Below are 22,470 nucleotides of genomic sequence, written 5' to 3'. Positions count from 1 at the left end.
TAGCAAAACTAATAATGTGGCTCATAATTTCAATGTGTGTACGTTTGCAACTCTGAATTGATTAAACAATACAATGTGGCAAGTATTACCTCTCAGTGTCACAGTTGACCAATTAAAAAAAAAGAGTTTTTATTTAAGGAAGAAAATAGGGGTGGAGAGATCACTTCAAAGTTAAAAGACTTGCTGCTTTTACAGAAGACCTGAGTTCTGTTCTCAGCTTCCCTAAGTGTTCACAACTACCTGCACAACTCCAGTTCCAGGTAACCAAATTCCCTCTTATAGTCTATGCAGGAACCTACATGTGCATAGAACACATAAACTCACACAGGTATACACATACAAATAAATAAAAGTACATAATGTTTGTGTGTGTGTGCACGTGCACGCACGCGTTCACGCACATTAAAAAGAAAACATAACTTTGAGATATTCTTTAAAAATTAAAGGAATCTATATGACATTATCATATAATTGGGGAGAAAATGACCAAATCTGAAATAACACTAAGTAAAATCAACAGTATCAAGAAAGGTTATATCTTGTTGAGATGTTGGCCAAAGTGTTCCACAGGCCCTCATATTAAACATCCAATTATTTCAAAGGCTATTGTTTGTTCTTTACAATCTTATGGTAAGGTTCTATTGCTGAAGACACAGCATGAGTCTTCAGAGAAACCGAGCAACTCTTACTCCACCAGAAGCTTTTCCCTTAATAACTCATGTTCACAGTGATGAACAGTACTTTGCATACTCTCAGAGGGGGAAATATTATCAATACCATGCAAGAACAAAACCTGTGACTGACAACAATGACCTACCTGCACTATATACTGGTTCAACAGTGGCAGAAATATAATGAGAGTAACTCAATATTATTTATTGGATTTAAGGCCCACTCCTCAAAACAGAATCAATAATTGACACTGCTAAAGTAGCCAAGAAATTGAGACTAGACAGGTAATCAGCCCTAGGGAAAAATATACTACAATTATTCACCTAAAAGAACATAGCAATAGCATGACTCCTAATGACATATTGTTCTACCCATAGTCATTGTGTTACTGAATCTTCATTAAAGAAAGGTTTGTTTTTTGTTTTGTTTTTTTTTTTTTTTTTTTTTTTGCAATAAGTAAAATATAGTCACACAGCAGGCTGATGGAGGGGGGGGGAGGGGGGAGAGAGGTGTGAAGGGAAGAAGCAAAGGAGAATTAGGAGCACTCAGCACTAAATAGGACGTCCTTCTCAAACCCCTTTTCTTAATGGTCATGGATGTATGAAAAAGAGATGGTGGAAAGAGTATAAGTGCCAGAGATGGTGCTTGTCGTCAAGAAAACTGTCTTTTAGACACAGCAGTATTACCTCCCATATTAACTCACAGAGACCATGGCAGCACACATAAGGTCTGCACAGTGAAGAAAAAGCCAGTACTCAAAGGGGAATCAGACACAAGACTCAAGCCCTAACCAAGAAGCTACTTGCAAATGATGCCTGCTGGGAAAAGGAAAATCAGTTTTTGTTGGTAGAGTAGCACTTGGTATATATCAGCCACACTTCAAGACAGGCTCCATGACAAGGAATAGTAGGCTAGAGCAAAACAGACTCCATGCTTTCTTGTGTGAACTGGGGGTTTTGTGAGGTTTTTTTTCATTTTATTGATTTTGCTTGTTTTCATTTGGAGTTTTAGGTTCTCTGGTATTTTAGAGACACAGAGAGAAAAGAACTTAAAATTTCATGTCTACAAAGGTTAGGAGGGTCTAGGAGTTGGGGATGAGAAAGAATATGATGAAAATCTGTCACATGAAAAATATGTGAGAGGTAAAATTTTTACAATCATTTTAAAGTAATACTACATAGCTGCAATCCATATACTATTTTATGAGCATAAAGATGAATTTTGCTTATTATTTTGTTGCTATTATTACCATGTTTGACATATTACAATTAAAAATAGTTTCATTAAATTTGAGCAAATGTGCCAATTGATTTCAACTTTCAATATTTTATATCCAAAAAATGTGGCTACATATTCTTGAGTGGCAAAGATTCTTGTAACAAATTTTGCTATTTCCATAGACATTTTCAAAGTAAGAAGAAAGATAATCATAACTATACATAAAAATAAAATGTGACAGTTTTTACAGTTTTATTTTCAATTTTATTGTCAGACAGATATAGAAATCAGGGTTTTGGTTTTTTTTTGCAAAAATTTGCTGGGAACAGACAAGAATTATCACCCACTCCACCCCAACATTTAGCTTCCCCTAGATGATGAATATATTATCTGACAAATACATGGTTCTGGAAGCCTTTAAATGGAGACATGTACTTTACTTATTTAAAAAATATCAAGCTATAATTTTTTCTGGGCAGTGATGAGGTTATTAATACATGTGACATGCTCACTTCTTCATAGCTGCAGGCTTTGCCTTAATGTATTCACCCAAACAGGGATAAAAAAGAACTATCTATACATTTGTCCCTTATCAAACAAATGATTTTAAGGTAATTATTCCTGAAACAATATGTATATAAATTTATGTTTATTAGACATAAGTGTTCTCTTATTTTGATTTTTTTAAGTGCTGGGAACACATTCAAGTTTCATGTGGGATGTATATTTTTTCCCCAATTAGCTGTACCTTCAACAATACAAAGAAGTATATAAGAGTATTTCAAATTTATAAAAATGTATAAATTATATAAAATATTATGCTATTTTACATATAGGACTTGAGAATCTACCAAGTTTGGGATTCTAAAGAACTCCTATATCTGGTTCTTCACAGACATCAATGGATGAATCTTCAACATGATATCTAGATAATATTCTTTTTAATTATTGAATTTACTATTCAATTTATTTTTAATCTATGTAGATGAGTGTTTATGTGTATATTTTTATGTACCACATAGACACAGTGCCCTTGGAGACTAGAAAAGGATGTTGGATTTTATGGAACTAGAATTATATAGATGGTTGTAAGCCTCCATGTAGACACTTAGAATGCAACCTCTGTCCTCTTGAAGATCAGGAGATCTTGAAGATCGGGAGACCCTTACTCAAGTATTGGGAAATCATGGCCACCCAAAAATCACAAGACACCGTACCTGAATGCAATCAGCAGAGGTTTATTAGGGAGGAGGGCTGGCAGCCAAAGGTCAAACTGCTCACTCAAGCAAGAGTAAAGTTTGACCCAGAGTGGTAGGCTAAGGGGCCTTTTAAAGAGGAAAACCACAAACCAGGGGAGTGAGGAGGGGTGAGTGGTTGTCAAGGATACATAACATAAAAATAGCAGAACATTTGAGAGGAATCCACCCTAAATGATTTAGAGTCATGTGAAAATCACTCTGTACACTCATTCTTAGTTTTACCATGTCACTGTACCCTACCCTGTCATTTATCAACTATTTCTGATTAACTATTTCTCACTTTCTCTGGCCACAGCCCAGTCATTGTGTTTCACCACCTAAATGACTTACATCTTTTTCCTTGTGGGCAGCCGGTTCTATACAAAACAGTTGCACTCAAGAATTCTATAAAAGTCCCTATGTAAAAAGAATAGGGTCCAAATCCAGAGCATACCTACTTTGTTATCTTCCAAGAAGCTCTTGAATACATCTCTGTAAGATTTATAGCACATAGCATACCATCTTCATAGTATAAAATAATTATGCTAAAGAATTCAATATTCAATATTTTTCTCTGCTGTAAATTTAACTTCCAGCAAGACAATGAGTAATCTATTGTAATCTACATAGACTTCAAGAACTCTATAGCCTATCAAACACAAATATTTTACATGCAATAGTATTATTGATTATACTGTTTTAGATATCACACATTGAAGCTGTCCATTAGAGACAGATATGATATCAATGAACCACTTCATTTATTGAGTTTGACAGTCTAAATTCGTCACAACAGTAATAAATTTATTTCCTGCAGCTGAGTACTGATTCACCTTGGAATTTTCCTTTGTTTCAGCTATTATTTGAGAATAAATAAAGCAACTGCTGTTCAATAATATTGTAAACATGTTTGCTTTGCTCAATACTAAGACCACCAACAGGTGCTCCTAGCACTTCACATTGAGTCTGTCCATATGGACAAATTTTACAAGATAATCAGGTAGTGGTGGTGCGTGTCTTTAATGCCAGCACTTGGGAGGCAGAGACAGGAAGATCTCTGAGGGTTTAGCCTGGTCTACACAGTGAGTTTCAGAACAGCCAGGGCTATTAAAAGAAAAAAATATAAACAAAAGTAATATTATTAGATAGCTGAAATATATTACTTAGGAGACTGCTTAAAATGTTTGCATAGTTCTCTCACTATGGTATCTACGAAAGCAAGTTTGGGACCTTACTTGGTGCTTTTGGCTGGGGCAGACACCTAGATGGTCTGCTCCAGTGAAGACACAGTATCCTGAGCCATTCTAGAGGAACCAGTACACTAAAAGCAGATGAGGAATCACTGCACTAAGAGAAGCAGGATTTCAAGATTCCAGAGGCAGACTGAGTCCCAGAAGTTCTTCTACTCAGGAGTTCAGGATCACAGGATCACAGAGATTCCTGGAATCTGAGAAGTTCTGACATAAGCAAGATAACTGGAAAGACAGGTTCTCTTCAGAGACAGTAAGTATGGGTAGCACTAGAAATAGCCAGATTGTGAAAGGGAAGTGCAAGAACATAAGCAACAGAAACCAAAGTTACCTAGCATCATCAGAACCTATTTCTCCCAACATAGCAAGTCCTGGACACCCCATCACAGCAGAAAAACAGGATTTAGAGTTAAAATAACTTCTCATGAAGATGATAGAGGACTTTAAGGATATAAATGACTTCCTTGAAAAGAAATAGGGATGTGCCTTGGGGCATGTCTAAAAGAGTAATGGGCCATCTGGTATTCCTCCAAACCCTTCCCCCACCCCCTTGAGGTCTTCCCAGTCAGTGTTCCAGAAAGGTGTAATTTAAGTCTAACTAGATGCTCTGCTAACCTAGATAAGCTTCCGCCTGTAGGAACTGCCCTCCTCCCCCATCAACAAATGAGGATATGGAGAAAGAGGAACACTCCTCAATTGTTGGTGGGATTGCAAGCTGATACAACCACTCTGGAAATCAGTCTGGCAGTTCCTCAGAAAATTGGACATAGTATTACCTGAAGACCCAGCTATACCACTCCTGAGCATACACCCAGAAGATGTTCTAACACATAACAAGGACATATGCTCCATTATGTTCATAGCAGCCTTAATAATAGCCAGAAGCTAGAAAGAACCCAGATGTCCTTCAACAAAAGAATGGATACAGAAAATGTGGTACATTTACACAATAGAGTATTACTCAGCAATTGAAAACAATGAATTCATGACATTCTTACTCAAATGGATGGAACTAGAAAATATCTTGAGTGAGGTAGCATGATCACAAAAGAACACACCAGGTATGCACTCACTGATAATTGGATATTAGCCCAAAAGCTCAGAATACTCAAGATACAACTCACAGACCACATGAATTTCATGAAGAAGAAAGACCAATGTGTGGGTGCTTTGGTCCTTCTTAGAATGAGTAACAAAATACTCAAGGGAGCAAATATGGAGACAAAGTGTGGCATGGAAACTGCAGGAGGGGTTGTCTGGAGACTGTTCCACCTGGGTATTTATTCCTTGTGCAGTCACCAAAGGTAGAAGTTGATGTGCATGCTGACAGGATTCTGATATAGATGTCTCCTTAGAGGTCTGCCAGAGACTGACATAATCAGAGGTGGATGCTCACAGCTAGCCATTGAACTGATCATGGGGTTTCCAATGGAGGAGTGAGAGAGAAGACTGCAGGAGCTGAAAGGGTTTGTGGCCACATGGGAAGAGCAGCAATACCAACCAATGAGAGCTCCCAGGGTCTAAACCACCAGCCTGGGAGCACATAGGGAGGACCCATGGCTCCACCTGTATATGTTGAGGAGAATGGCCTTGTCAGGCATAGGTGGGAGAGGAGAGCCTCAGTCCTGTAAACGCTGGATACCCCAGTGTGTGGAAATTGGAGGATTGGCAGGTGGGAGTGGGTGCGTGTGTAGGGGCACATCCTCATAAAAGCAGGAGGAGTTGGGATGGAATAGGGTGGTCCTGGGTGGGGAGGAAATGTGATAACATCTGAAATGTAAATAAAATATCTAGTAAGAGAGAAAGAAAGAAAGAAAGAAAGAAAGAAAGAAAGAAAGAAAGAAAGAAAGAAAGAAAGAAGGAAAGATGAAAATAAACACACACACACACACAAAAGAAAGCAAGTTTGGAGCCTTCATATTTATTACCTTCAAGAAATACTTATGTGGCTGCTACTGAGTGTTGTTCATTTTGCAATCTATTTTCACTGATTACTCAGGTGAGCTTGTTTGAACTAAGGAATGTATTGTTATTATTGTTATCCTTATTATTGTTTCTATTATTCATGATGTTCATCATCATTTTTCTTCTGTCTAGTTCCTGTCTCTTGGTCACTTAAGAAACTATCTTGGAAAGTACACAGGTTTTCTAGATAGAGAATTCTAAGAAGAAGAATTCTAGAAATTTCTTGGCTATTTATACAAAGGAAATAGAGCATGCTATCTTCTTCATATTACATATAGTATATACTGGTAGATGTTTTTAATTCAATGAGTATAATGGTAATGGTTAATAAAAGAAATAATAAGAAAAACAAAAATCAGCTGTAATCAATCAATGGTTTGCACATGTTCAAATGAGAGAAAATTGAAGCAAGGGCTAACACTATTTACAACCTGATGTTGGGCAGACGAACTATAAAACGAAGAGACTCCGATATGCACTCTTCAGCTCTTAGAATTCATGTTACAACTGGCCTCCTGACCCAAAGCACAATAGCGCCCACACCAGAGATAGGAGAAAACTATCTGAAGGTTGAAGCTACAATACAACACCTGGTAACTCTGTTTGGGAACTTTAAATCATAAAAAGATCAGGATAAAGTCAGACTCTTCTTCTTGACAGTGTGTACAGAGAACAGAGCTCCAACTTAATATGTTCACAGTTGTGAGAGACCCTTGAATGTCATGCACCTAGCAGTCTGTAAAGAAAATGATAACTAAACCCCTGCAAAGCAGAAATTCTCCAAAACCAGGTAGGCCTGCTCTTGAGGGGGAAGCTTCCTACACTTGTGAACAAGTAAAGCTATCAAGAATACATGCCTAATAGGATGAGAATATTCTAAACTTTATAATATACAACCTGTGTAATTAGCAAGTGGATAAAGCCAATGTCTGTTAACAATGTCACAATCATGAGATTGATGCATTTGTCTTTTTATAACATAGAAAAACAGGTGCTTAGCCTTCAAATCTCCCATCTCTTACTGGAATGTGAATGGGTTTTTGACAGACAAAATGGAGAAGCTGAAGAATAAAAATAACTCATTTAGATTAAAGCCTTACTGTTAGTTTTTGACAATATATAAAAAGTACTCTAATAGTAACTATGTATAAGCTTCACTGTTAAAAATTCTTTTAAATAATTCATGTGTTAGCATCTATAACTAGCCTGTGTGGTAGGGAGATGTGAAGAAATTAGTTGTCAATTTCTATGAGATTTGAAGCCACAGAGTTGGGCTCTGGAGAGTGTATTCTTTAGCAATTTGTTATACTGACATTCAGGAAATTAAAGCACAATTACCAAATGAAAGTAATTTTGGTGTACTAGTAAGGATGCCTGATGGTAAGCAAAAAAAAGGAGACTAGGATAAAGTGCAATAAACACACTATGGGCTAAGAAGACAGTGGCATCAGTTATAGACAAAAATCAGAGCTTCGTAACTGGTTCACAGTTATAGCACCTGAGTGTGTAGCACTGTTGCAGCCTCTGAGATGATGAATCAACTTTTCATTTTGAACCTGTACCCCTGCTTTGCAGTAAACAATTCTAAGGTTACCAAGTGTAGACCATATCCTGTCATAACTGTCCACTGGCTGAATAGCCTGGTACATAATCATTGAATGTAGAAGTTACTCTCTTCCAGCCCTCATGTCTGTGACAGGAAAGTTTCCTTTACTTTGTCATCCTTGGGTACTGTGGATAAAAGACTCGAGTTCCTACAACATCTGGATTTTCACTGTCTTCAGTGCCAAAATTCTTATCCAAACTCCATTGCTTTCTTGTGAAAATATCTGGTAAAAGTAAGTATAAAGGATTTACACTGTCTCATAGTCTAAGATGGATCCAAGCAATAGATGGATGCATCTAGCAATAAAGATCAGCCATTGCACCCACTATCTACAGTTTAAATACACCTTGCTTTTCATTTCTTATATTAAGTTTACTAGCAAGATACCAACATAGTGATTAGTTTTTCTAAAATTAATGCACTTCATGAAGCTAATTTAGGCAAATATGATTAAATTTGTCCAAAGATATTTTGATGGTCTTTTGAGATTACAAAAATGTTTGTAACCTTTGATGATAGATTAATAATAAAAATATCATTTCACCAGTCTTTCTGTGAAGACCCACCACCAGGAATGTGGTCCCAGGAAGGAATAGCTCTATATCAAGTGAAAACTGTACTCCTGACTTTCTGCTAAGCCTCCCTAGTATGGACCTAACATGAGCTTATCTGGGCAAAAAAGTATTACATGTGGTATTTGAGCATTCAAATATATCAAAACTAATAAAGATGTGTATAACTGGACAAAGATATGTTGCACATCAATGTGATACATGTTTCTGTGTGCCAATATGTGCATACACATGTACACAATATTGCATGTATGAGAGCACATGACACACTACGTTTGTGGTGGCCAAAGGACAACCTGAAGGGTTTTTACCTTCAACCTTGTTTGTGGCAGTGTCTTTTGTTCTTTTTTATTGCATATGCCAGTCTCCTTACCCTGCAATTTCCAGGAACTTCCCAGCCTCTGTTTTCCATCTTGGTGTAGAAGTGCTTCTATTACAGATGTGAGCATTTATACATGGCTTAATGTGGGTTCTAGAGATGCAAGCTCAGGTCTTCGTGCTTGCAAACAAGCACTTTATTCATTAAATCATCTCTGTGTGCAATACTTAGGAGTGTTCAGAAAGTGACCTTCTGACTCCTACCCTAAACTGGAAGCAACACACATAGGACAATCTAAGAAGGGTATCTGAATGCATCTAGCCTGTTATGGAACATCAAAGATGTTTTCTTCTGTGCATGCCAATGGTCTGAGAAACTAATGATTGGGCCCCAATTTTGAGGAAGACCATCAGAAGGGAGGTAGGATTATGTTTCTGATGCATTGCTTTACAGACTGAGTGTTGACAGGAGGCTGATGGACCATTTATGGTTGTAAGACTGAGAATGAAGTAGGCTTGCAAGACTGTTTCATTCCTAGAGCTTAAATGGACACCATTTTAACCACATGCTTTTCTCTCTCTGCTCTTTGTCTGTGTCATCTTCTCTACTTGTTACTAAGCTTAACTACATGGAAAACAAATGGGTAAAAATTCCCTTATACTTTTCAAAATGCAAGACTTTACAAAAGAGATTTTTAAAACTGTCATGCTCATGTGGATACAGCAGGAGAATGTTGCAAAGGCTTTTGTAGGATCAGAATCTGACAAGTGAGAATGCTGTAGGCTTAGAAAGCCCTAATACATTTTCTTTCCAGAAACTCTGATCAAGAGTCAGCCTTTGGCTTCATTAGGAAACTCCTGTAGTCAACATATCAATGATCCCTTTAGAATTAATATTCAACATAGTCTCCAAGTGTCACTGTTTGGATATTTTGTGGAGCAGGGAGGAGGTACAGGGTGAGATCTTTGTTGCTAGTGTTACAGCTTTAGTGTGGTGCCAGTGACAGATGGGTTCCTGATCTTTTTATTTTCAAGTTTGCATAATTACATTGGAGAATTAGAAATGGGAAAGCATATATTTCTTACATGTTTTCCTTTATGTATATACACCCAAGAGGCAAGCAAATTAATCCTTTTTATAGCAATTATACTAGTATTAAAAATAAAAAAGGTAAGATTCATATGTAGTATACATAATGTATATATTATTTTTTCATTTATATTTAGCAGGCAGAGAGTGGAAGCTGTAGGCTCTATAATTCATAATTGTGAAGACACCCACTGTACTCTACTAAAAATAATTTACTTTTCCATTCTATATTTTTAAGCTGATTTATGCCCAAAAACTCCATGTACTTTAATTTTTTTCTTACTTTGTACACTTGATAATTGTCTCTGCTTTTTGTGACCAAATAACTAAAAGTAATTGAAAGTAGATAGATACAAGTTAATTTATTAAAAATATTTATCTAAATACTACAATATTAGAACTTTAAAAATAATCTTCACTATTTAAATATTTAGAAAATTCTTAATTATCTTCTAAGTCTCAGGTTCTGTTAGTATTTGGTTATTTGAGATAAATACTTTTATTTAAGTATGTTGTTCCCGTATTTAGCTATATGTAAGGATATTCAATAGCATACTTAAAATATGATTATGACACATTCAAGTTCAAGTGAAGTCTAGTAGAGCAAGCCAAGCCTAGTGGAAATTGTTTGTGGACTCAAACATGGGTGCACAGACCCCAAAGAGGGCTTGGATTTGCATGTGTTACTTCTGCCATTACATCTAACATCGGCAAAATCTGTACTTTTTAAAAATGCAATCTAAACAAGAGGAAAATGGAGAATTTGCCAGAATATTTAAAATAAAGAGCTTGCCTATAATACTTTTGTTCCAAAATGGAAATCAAAACTTTATTTCAATGTATTTCAAAGGAAACTATAAGGTAAAGATGAAAGAAGGAAAAACAACAGCTATCTCAAATTGTAGAGCAAGGAAGGAGAAAGTTGAGGGTCAGAGCAAGGATGGAGAAAGCTGATGTGTACTGGGGCTATGATGTAAAGGCCCTAGAATGAAGTATAGATTCATTTCCACATGAATCAAAGTCTAATATTTCTTTGTCTGTTTATCCATACATGAGAGCAGAATCTTTTTATGGGCAGTCTAAAGGGACTTACACAGGAATAGTGAGCAGATGGTTTTGTGACTATGATGCTTTTCATCTAAGCATGAGGACCTGAATCCAATCCCTGACACTCACATAAATACTGGGCTGTCATGGGCCAGATGGATAGTTCAGCTAAGCAGTCATATGTCACAGATTAGAAAAAGGGAAGCTTGAAGTTATAACTAACTTCTGAAGGCGAATTATAGGCTACAATAGATAGAGGGTGCTGCTCCATAGCCCAGTGTCTTTTGTCTTTCCTAGGCATTAAACAAATCGGAGGCCTTGCCACCATCCTCTTCTACCCTTAAGTAATCCATGTGTCACACAATGAATGTAAAGTAACATAAAGCATAGTACAGGGAAAACAGACAGAAACCTTTTGTGGACACCTGAGAAACACAATGAGTGAAATAAACATCCTACTGGCTCCAATGGTAGAAGGAATGCTGTCATTGGCCACATTTATCTACTTAGGAAGTGATAAAAGAACATTGATGAGAACCAAAATGGCCTCACAGTTCAGTACAGAGCTGGTGTAGCCATCATTGTAGGAGAACTGGATTGTAACCATCTGTGGGTAACTTTTGTGTCAAGTGACATCTTTGACATTGTAGTCAATAAATACAGAATGGTGCTGATGGAAAGCTCATGTGGTAGATCATGTAATTTATAAGACAGTGAAATATGTCAGGATCCTGTATCCAGTGCTTAACCAAAGGCCTCAGCAACACATAAATCTTATGAGACTTCAGTGCAATCAGACTTGTCTCATACTGGGCTTCTCAATTGTAGCTGAGCCCCGTGATTGCTCTTGTAATAAGCACTATTTTTCTCCTCCATTTCTCCTCTTGCCCAAAGAAATAGTATCTGAAAGGAAAGTGCTTAAGAAAAAAAAATTTGAAGTTTACAGGAAATTGTCCTGAAACTGAAAACCAGCAGGAAATTGACCCAAACACACTACAGACAAAATCTAAAGCATTATTTTAAATGTTATTGTGAAATAACCATTCTTTTAAAAATGATAGAAGAAACATGTACATTTAAGCTACTGACCTCTGTGAATACATGTTGGTTGGAAGCATGGCGTAAAGGTCAGGTCACACAAGAGACACCATGTTCTGTGGGATGGAAAGTTGTTCTAATGACATACTTAGAATCCTTGTTCAATACTTTTTCCTGTCCTTAAAGGCTACTCAGATTACCTATAAAACATTTATTTTGAAATCCTGACTCTTCAAAAGTTAGCAGAATGTGTTTTAAAGAAACACTTTTGGATCTATTTGTTTTCCACAAGACTAAGCTTTTTGCTTGGATATGACTTTGCTTTTCTACCTAGAAACTTTGCCAAGTCTACAAGTTTGTGTAGAGAACTGCTAGTTCTCCTTCGATGTAAATGTTTCCTAGTCCTCAAACCCTTGGCAGAGCACTATAGTCCCAACTGTAATTGTCTCTGTAGTTACATTTGTTAGGCTACGCCATTTGAAGACTTATAGTACACAGGGTTTAGTCCCTAGGGCTGCCCTTGTTAATCCCGTTCCAATTTTCCATTCTCCAGATGGAATTTTCTCTCCAGTCCCTTACACAGCACACACTGTACCTTTTATTATCTAGCTTTCCTCTGCATTTGCAACCTGTCTCCTCCTTTGTTTCTCTTTATAATACTTAGGGGCAAATGTTCCTGTAAGCAATAACTCCCAAAGCACTTCATCAGAGTGCACTGCGGGAATGAGAGGAAGTGTAAATGTTCAGGAACAGAAAGGCTTGCCTCGGGTACAAGGGATACTTCACACATCCACTGCCACTCCTCATAGGTATTGCTACACCACAAAACATACATGGCTCTTGCACAGAGCAAAGATAACCATGCTTTTCTTCACTCACTTGTTCGTTCCCATAACCTGATGAACAAGTGGGTCACAAAAGCCTCATTCTGCTGGAGAGACCAGTTATTCTCTATTGTGTATACTATGGGTATATTTTAAAATAGTTTAAAATAGTGTTGTTTCTTCAATATTATTTAACAATTATTGTCACATTCTGTTTTCTTTTTATTTTTGAGATTAAAATATAGTTATATCATTTCTCTTTTCACTTTCCTCCACCTACGCCCCTCAGTACCCCTCCTAACTCTCAAATTCATATATATTATATTCATATATTTAATATTCATATAATTATTTAATATTTGATTTAGTCATTCATATATATTCCTAAATATAACATTCTCACTCTGTTTATTATCACTCATACATTGTATGTGGTTTTACACTACTACCTTTATTGCAGAATTGGCTGTGCTACCAGCCCCCACCTGGCTTGGCTTAAATCTGCAGATAAAAGATACACACATAGTTTGTTCCTTTTCAACTTGTCTTAGGACACAATTGATGTATGCTACTATTTCCTGCCTGGAAAAGTGTGCCCTTAATAATAAATATTTCTGCTCCTCCAATCTGCCCTAAACTTCAGTGGCTAGTCTCACCTAGCCCCTGCCAAACATCCATGACCACTCGCCTGTTGCAGTTGGCACAGGACCCAGCTCCTCCTGAGGCCTCACATGGCTGCTGGGTTCTTCCTCCAAAGCATGGCAGAAACTCCTCCTCTCCTGCACATGTTTGCTTTTTTCCTGAGACCCAGAAGTCCTACCTGTACCGTCTGCCCAGCAATTGGCTCCCAGTTTTCCCTACTAACAGATCAAGAACCAAAAATTGGTCCAGATCATGAGTCTTAACATTGAAACCACGAGTAACAAGAAGGGTTTTCAGAGCCCTAATCTAGGGTTCCATGATGGTAGAGGGGAGAGAACCCATGAGGACGACAAGCACAAAGGAAACAAATGATGAACAGATTTGACAAACAGGACAGAAGAGGTGACAAAAGTCAAGGTGTACTAAGCAGGGGACTCCCTCAGAAATAGCTCAAAGGCCCTTATGTTTGGATGGAAGGGCTTCGGGAGCTGATTCCTGGTACCACCACCTGGGAATCCATCCCCTATGCCAGGTGCCAGGTACCAGGATGAATCCAGACCAAAAGTGAAAATGAATGAACAAAGACAAAGAAGACAGAAAAAGTGGCCGCCACACATTTATCATAGCACTATCACCCAAAGACAAAGAACAAAAATGGCCATTGAATGCTCAGCACAGCATGCTCACTCAAAGACAAAGTGAAAAGATGGCCGCTACAAGCTCACTGCACACTTGCCTCACACTTGCCTCACGCTTACCTCACGTTCGCTGCACATTCACCCTTGAACTGAACCAAGACCAAAAGCGAGGTTACTGGGATGGACAGACAGAAAAGACAAAGAAGACAGAAATGAGGTCCATGTACTCACCTTTCCGGGAGCCACAACGTAAACTAAGGGGCCAATTCAGCAAAGAAGCAACTGAAGGAGGCACAACAGCAGTACCAAGAGGAGAAGAGCAGATCGAGCCGAGCCACGAGCACACGTTCCTTGTAGCAACAGGCAAGAATGAGCCACCAGAAAAGGAGGTTTCCAAGCAGCCACAAAACGAGGAAGATAAAGTAGTCTTGGGTGCCAGATGTTGTCTGTGCCCTGGACAGCTCTCTGCCCAACCCTACCTGCCACTTCTGTTCTTTTATTGGTGTTCATTTATTGGTGGTTTAGTCTCTTAAAGCACACCCCCCCCCCCAAAAAAAAAAGGTCCAAGTTAGTTGACTCTATTGATCTTCCTAAGGAGCTTCTATCCCCTCCAGGTGCCTCAATCCTTGCCCCAACTCATCCATAAAACTCCCAGAGCTCCAGTCAATGTTTGGCTGTGGGTCTCTACATTTGTTTCAGTCAGCTGCTGGGTAGAGCCTCTCACAGGACAGTTATGTTAGGATAACAAAGTACTACTACTAATGTCAGAGATTGGCTCTGGCCCATGGAGTGGGTCCCAAGTTCTGTCGGTTATTGCTTGGTCATTCCCTCAGTCTCTGTTCCATCTTTGCTCCTGCATTTCTTGAAGACAGGACAAATTTGGGGTTGAAGGTTTTGTGGGTGGATTAGTATTCTTCCAATGGGGGTCCTGTCTGGCTACAAGAGGTAATCACTTCAGGTTGTAGGAGTCCCATAAACTCCTGGGAGCTTCCTTTATCTCATGTCCTAGAGATCTCTGTTAGTATTCTGTCTAAACTCCACCTCCACAGTTACCTGGCAATAGCCAGGTATGCTCCTCCCCACTGTTACCTGGTAACAACCAGGTAGGCCTGGCCCACTATAAAAAGGGTGGCTTGCCCCCTCCTCTCTCTCTTACTCTCTTACTTTTTCTTAATCTCTTGCTCTCTTGCCTCTAGCTTTTCTGTCCCCTCCCCCTCCCTTCTTTTCCTCTCTCTTGACATGGTCATGGCTGACCTCTACTTCTCTCCTTCCTCTCCCATCTTCTTCCCCCCACCTTTGCCCTATCTCCTGAATAAACTTCCCCTCCCCTTGGAACCATGTGGTCTGGAATAATCTGTTCTGAGCTGCGCACAGACGTCTAATGCTAACATCTAACATACCCCCCCCCCCCGCCCCCAGCCTGCTGCCCATTGATTTCCATTTATTCTCCTGGCCCTCTGGCCTCTCCCTTGCCTCTAGACACACCTCATCCTAAAGCCTCATTCTTCTTCCTATGGAGTGAACTTTTAACTACAAAAAAACATGTCCTGGGTTGACATACTTCAGTGAACTCTGTTAGTATTCTGTCTAAACTCCACCTCCACAGTTACCTGATAACAGCTAGGTAGGCCTGTTCCACTATAAAAGGGGCTGCTTGCCCCCTCCTCACTCTCTTAATCTCTTACTCTCTTACCCTCTCTCTTACCCTCTTGCCTTTCTGTCCCCTTCCCCCTTCCTCTCTCTCCACATGGTCATGGCCGGCCTCTACTTCTCTTCTCTCTTATCCTTCCACCTTCTTCTCCCCACCTTTGCCCTATCTCCTGAATAAACCTCCTCCCTCTTGGAACCGTGTGATCTCAAGTGGTCTGTTCTGAACTGTGATCAGACTTCTAACAACTAACACTGGTGCATTGGCCGAGTTCAAATACTTTGGGAACCACCGTGCTGCTGGCTGCTGCAGCCGCTAGCTGCTGTAACCGGGCAGGACCGAGGCCACTGGCCCACCTCCATCGCTGCCGCCATCGCCTCTACGCAGCGTGTACTCCATCCCTGCTACCTGCCATCACCGACCATGAATTTCCACCGCGGCTGCAGATTAACTACACCTGTGGCCCACCACATGGTACTCTGCCACGTGGGATAGGCAGCCAGACAGGCCCACACAGACCTCCAGGTTCCATTTTCCTGATACCAGACTGCATAAGCCTGCAAACACACACCAGCATATTGATTGGTAAGGAGATTCCAATTGGTGGGAGGGACCCTAGACACCCAGATAAGGCCTTGCCAGCCTTCCCTGGGCTGAGAGGTGTTGGCATTTGTCTGCCCCAGTCCATATGACTGGCCTCCTAGCTGAACTACTACTTAGGACATTGGCCACTGGGTGACTCCCCCACCCCCCATCGAAAGCAGTTTACAGTCTCCCTCCCCGCTCTGAGCTCTTGCAGCTGCTGGAAATCCTGGTACCAGGTTAAACTGCTTTCCTCGACCTCCAGGAGTTCGGGATGTCCCTAGTTAATCTCGTGACGACCTGATTATCTAGCCTGTTGCCTGACTTCTTACCGCCTTTCTATCAGGATGCCGATACGATAGCTGGGTAAGCTCCCCCTGTCACCCAATGGGCGCTATATTGTCTTCAGCTGCACCCCCAGACACCCCACCAGCTTGTCTCCTTAAAAAAACTCAGATCTCTAAAATTAACACCTGATTTGAGGCCTTCCAAATTGATACATCTCTGCAATAAAGTCCGGATTCGGTATCCTCTAGATAATGGTTTAAAATGGCCACCTAATGGCACACTAGACCCAGTCATTTTAAAGGGTCTTCATACATACATACAGCAGTCTGGTAAATGGAAAATGGTTTCCTATATCCAAACATTCATGTACTTTTGCTCTAATCTCTCCATGTGTTCTGCCTGTTCCCCATCCCAGGTTTGTTTTAGTCATCCGCCACTTATCAGAGTAACCATCCGAATGGTTCCAAGAAAGATTTCTTGAGCTCAGAGCTAACCCTTTTCTTCCCTGACCCTCATTCTAGAGCTCCTCTTGGTTGAGACACTTTCCCTCTCCTCTTGAGACAGTTTCTTTCTCGAAGCAGAGTACCCCAGGCTGGGCCTGGACAGACTGTTCTCTCTGTCAGGAGCACTGGCTCCAAGCTCTAGTCCCTAGCGTGTCTCCCCCACGGGTCAGTCCTCTGCCTACTAATGTAGGCCTCTTCCCCTCCTCCATCATTTGTGGCCAACTGTGATCATTTAGTTCAGCCGGTTTGCCTGAGAAGCAGCTGGTCCAGGACCCTGCTTGCTCCCTTACCCCCTGGTCCTTAGCTCTGCTCTGGGTCTACTCCTTACATTCTGCCAGTGACCCTCTCTGGGACTTGCTTCCTCATGTGTGCAACCACCCACACAAAGGGCTTGGCTGCCCACACAATCGAGGGAGGCTCTCTCTCTCTCTCCCTTTCTGTCTGGGACCTGTAAAGTGAGTGTTAGCGGTGCCTTCTGCCACAAGAACAACTAACATGAATGTTGCCATGACATGCTTTTCCTTGCCCACTGCAGACAGTAGCTGCTAGTTGTTAAAAAAAAGTCCGACCGCAGTTCAGAACAGACCATTCCAGACCACACGGTTCCAAGGGGGAAAAGGTTTATTCAAGAGATAGGGCAAAGGTGGGGAGAAGAATGTGGAAAGATGAGAGAGCAAGTCAGGGGGTCCTGCCTGTTTTATATGGGTGGTGACATAGTATCATCTCCCAGGTAAAGGTGAGGTATCCAGGTGATTCTGGGTGTGTGCGGCTGTTGCCTTGGCAACCTAGATGTGATGTCACTGGGTTCGGAGTCTGATATGTGATGTCACTGGGTTCGGAGCCTGCTACCAACACTAGCTGTCAGAAGCACTGGGTAGCGACTTCCGGCTGCTAGTAGGAAGTACTGCTCTGCCGCCACAATGGACCTGACCTGCAGCGCCTGTGGCCCACAGCCCCTACTCACCAGCTGTATGATCCTATGCTAATGTTGCCAGCTTTCTTATTCTAGTCCTAGCCAAATGTTTCCTTATTAATACTAAAATGTGCTTATCTCTACATACATAACCTGCCAAAGTTACTTAAGACTCTTTCCTATCCTGTCTTAATAGATTTTTACTACTGCTATTAAATTCTAATCAGTTACAATTAATCCTTATGGCTCTCAATCTTGTCAGAAGTCTGCTAATACTATATTTAAGTTTATGGCCGACAGAATTCCCAAAGCCTGTAACAATTGACCCAAGATAGTTTCAGAAGACTTGGATACCTAGAAGATACAGCCTGGATTGTATGCGATGATCTGGTCACTGACAAATGCAGTGGGCTAAACTGGATGCTCTGAGTCAAATGACTTGGCTAAACCAAGGTAAGTCATTTCTCATGTCACGCGTATCCATTCCACAGAGAAAAAGACCTGCATCTTCTGCACTTGGAAGTCAAACTGACTTCTCCCAAGAGACTATGGAGACCACAGGAACTGTTGGCTAGTGGATTCTGTCAGTTTTTAAAATAATATATAACTGGTAAATTATTATTTACTCTTTCTCAAACTTCTGACTACATTGACAGCTAAGCTTTCACAGATGTAATCTGTTACCTCATTACCTAAATTCAGTTGCCATCAATTAAATGTTTCATATTTCCTCTTCTTGCTATGCTTCTGTCCTAATATTATCTGAGTTCCTATAAACTTGCCTACTTCTAATGAAATATTCCACTATACCATCCAACAAAGGTTCATCTTAAAGACTGCTCGTGTTATTAACTCATGCTGTTATCTCTTTTGTAAACTTACAAACTACAGGAAATCCACTCAGATCTACCTCTCACAGACCAAATAGATGCCATCCAGATAAGTACATCTGCCTAATGTTCCCACTTACTACCTATTCCAAAGGGTGGGATCCCTCTGGGTTTCAAATGTACATCTTAGAAAAAAATTTTTCCTTCAAATATACTTAATCTTATTCCCTACATCTTGTCAAGTCCAGGCACATCCAGAACAGCTCCAGAGAAGCAACCTCCAGATGGTCCATCTCCTGTCACATACACAGCTGCTTCTACTGTCCCTGTTCCTTCTGACCTATCCTCAGATGGCTCCATAGACCTGGGACAGCAGGAAATAGCCAACTCTCCTAAGACAACATCCCCCATACCCATTCTTCTGGGTTCCCCCTAGAGACACGTTGACCCCAATGCCAGCAGGAAGTAGCCAGATATCCTATTCCTGCTTCACTGTCACCTCTTTCTAATTTTTATTTTTTAATTAAACCCAAACCCAAACGGGAGAATGTTAGTATTCTGTCTAAACTCCACCTCCACAGTTACCTGGCAACAGCCAGGTATGCTCCTCCCCAAAGTTACCTGGCAACCGCCAGGTAGGCCTGGTCCACTATAAAGGGGGCTGCTTGCCCCCTCTTCACTCTCTTAATCTCTCTCTTACCCTCTTGCCTCTCTGTCCCCTCCCCCTTCCTCTCTCTCCACATGGTCATGGCCGGCCTCTACTTCCCTTCTCTCTTATTCTTCCACCTTCTTCTCCTCACCTTTGCCCTACCTTCTGAATAAACCTTCTCCCCCTTGGAACCATGTGGTCTGGAGTGGTCTGTTCTGAACTGCGGTCATACTTTTAATAACTAACAAACTCTATCCTAGGGTCCCTTATTGTGCCATAGAGTATGATTTCCACAGTTTTCTCTATTTTCCAAGAGTCCAAGGAGTTTTCCAGAAAGCCTCAGTTTTGCAATCCCAATTTTTGCAATGAAAACCCTCTTGTCTCTGACAATCGGAGATTCCAGCTGCAGGAAACTATGTATTTCTATCTCAAAATATAAACTTCCACATGTTTTTCCAAAATTTGACACTTAACATGGGCATCGGTGATAAGAGGTCAAAATGAATATCGATTGATAGTCTGTTGTCACAGTAGTCAATATAGTCCCTGTCTCTCTGGACCTACTTATAACTTTAAATTTCATAACTATTTCTAATATCTGGGACTGACTAGGTGACAAGGGAAATCTTTTTAGTGGCTGTCTTTAATCCTTTAAGAAGGACCTAGTGAAAATTGCTTAACATCTTCTTGGTCAATATTGGACACAGAGAAAATTCATTCTGTTTAGGTTGCATTGTCTGGTTCTGATTCCCTTGCTCGGCCCAGGGGCAGTCATATATATATATATATATATATATATATATATATATATATATATATAGAGAGAGAGAGAGAGAGAGAGAGAGAGAGAGAGAGAGAGAGAGAGAGAAAAGTGGGTTTTAGAGATCATTGGTTGAATATATAAATCCTGAAAGAGAATAGAGGGGAAACTTGTTTTTTCCCTCAGGATTAGCCCAGTGGACCCTTCCCCCTTCCCCTAGGCTGCTTAGACCAAAGAACAAAAAGAAAGAATGGCCACCTGGGGTGCTTTTCCTCTCTGTGTGTGCATTACATTTAGATGTCAGGGGGCTCTGAAGGAGAGGGTTGGCTGCTTCTTGCCATCACACAGGTGCTAACCTGCTGTGAGCAGGAGCCAAGCAACAAAGCAAGCAAGCCCTCCAGCTCCTGAAGTGAAGCTGCTAGAGGGATTTTTTGCTTTCTCTGGATGACTTGGATAAGGCAAAAGGATTCAAGCCTGCAGCCAGAGGGACACAGATTTTTAGATGGGGGTAGTTCTCACACCAGAGAAAGCCAGAGGTCAATACAGGGAAACAAAACTGATAGAAACAGGTAAAAAGACACTGTGCAGTTGCATGAACACACACACACACACATACACACACACAACCTGGGGTGGCCAACACACATTCACATTCACATACCCTGAACACACAGGGCATCCAGTGATGTCTTACACAGCTCCAAAACAGTGGATCAGCAGCTCCCAAACACTGGATCAGCAGCCACACCCAGTTGCTCCCACACACACATGCTTTAACCATACTTATCTAAGCAGATGGCAGGAAGCTGTTATTTCTTTTTGAGGCAGACCCCTCTGAAGCATTAGGCAGTGATTGATCAAAAGGGGAAAAGGAGTCCTAGGGATCTGGAACATCTCAAATTGTATACTCCCTAGGAGTCTCCTGACCCCTACACTTTTTTTTTTTTTCTCTCAATGGGCTCTGAGTAGTATCTTGAGGTCTGATTTTGGGACCTTAGTGGGGCTGAAGACCCCCATACTCGGGAGACCCTTCCTCAAGTCTCAGGAAATCATGACCACCCAAAGATCACAAGAAACCATACCTGGATGCAATCAGCAGAGGCTTTATTAGGGAAGTTAGCCAGTGGTCAAAACCACAAGCTCTTTAGCTCCAAGAGCAAGGTTTTGGCCCAGAGTGGTGGGTGAAAGGGTCTTTTATAGCATGAGGTGGGGAAAGGAAGGCATTTTCGCGCGCTTACACATGAATGGTTGTGTTTTCACGCAGTTACACATGATTGGTTGTTTTACAAATTTTGAACATAGCACTGGGAAGACCAAGGGAGGGAGGGGTAACCAAGAACAGTGGAACATTTCAGAGGAATCCAGCCCAAATGATCTAGAGTCATGTGAAAATCACTCTGCACACTCATTCTTCTCAAAAATGTGTTTTTTACCATGTCATTGTGTCCTATCCTGCCATTTCAGATTAACTATCTTTATTTTTCCCGGCTATAGCCCCACCTAGGTGGCAGCATCTTTATCTGTAGTCAGGAATGTGTCTTCCTGCCTTGGGCCTCTCCCACCCATAGGTGGGCCTATTGTTTGAGGCTTGATGAATGTAATTCAGCAAGTGTCCTCTGATTCAGAGGCAGTGTCCTTCACCAGAATGTGAAGGCCTGAAATCTTATTTTCAGTTCCGAGTTCTGGAATCTGCACTTTCCCTGCTCAGGTCTAAAGTGAAAAATCTACACATATTTCATAAAATGGCCTTTATAATTTTTCACTCTACAGGGCCTCCTAATATCATGTAGGGTATTCACCAGAAAACACTGTTCAGACATGGCTTTAAGCTAATAGAAAATCTTTATTAGCTGGTCAACAACTACCCTGGGTAATTGTGCCCGCGCCAACCCTGACCAGCAGGAATTAAGACACAGAACAACTGGTTTCTTCTCACAGCAGTTTACTCAGGATGCTTATCTGTTGGTAGTCAAGATGGCGAGCCCACGATTCCTTCCTGGGCACAGCTTATAAACCCTGCCAGGAGCCCATGAACTCATGCCACGTGCACCACACAGCTGAGGTCACTAAACAGCAAAACAAGCTATGTGGGATAAACAATATATTTATCAGAGTGTGCTTCAGCTGTTATAGGCTTTTGAAAACCAAGTCTTTCATCAGGGTATATGGTTCCAGATGG

Source organism: Arvicanthis niloticus, chromosome 27 (assembly GCF_011762505.2).
Source record: "Arvicanthis niloticus isolate mArvNil1 chromosome 27, mArvNil1.pat.X, whole genome shotgun sequence".
Classification (NCBI taxonomy): domain Eukaryota; kingdom Metazoa; phylum Chordata; class Mammalia; order Rodentia; family Muridae; genus Arvicanthis; species Arvicanthis niloticus.
Note: the sequence above shows the minus strand (reverse complement) of the source record.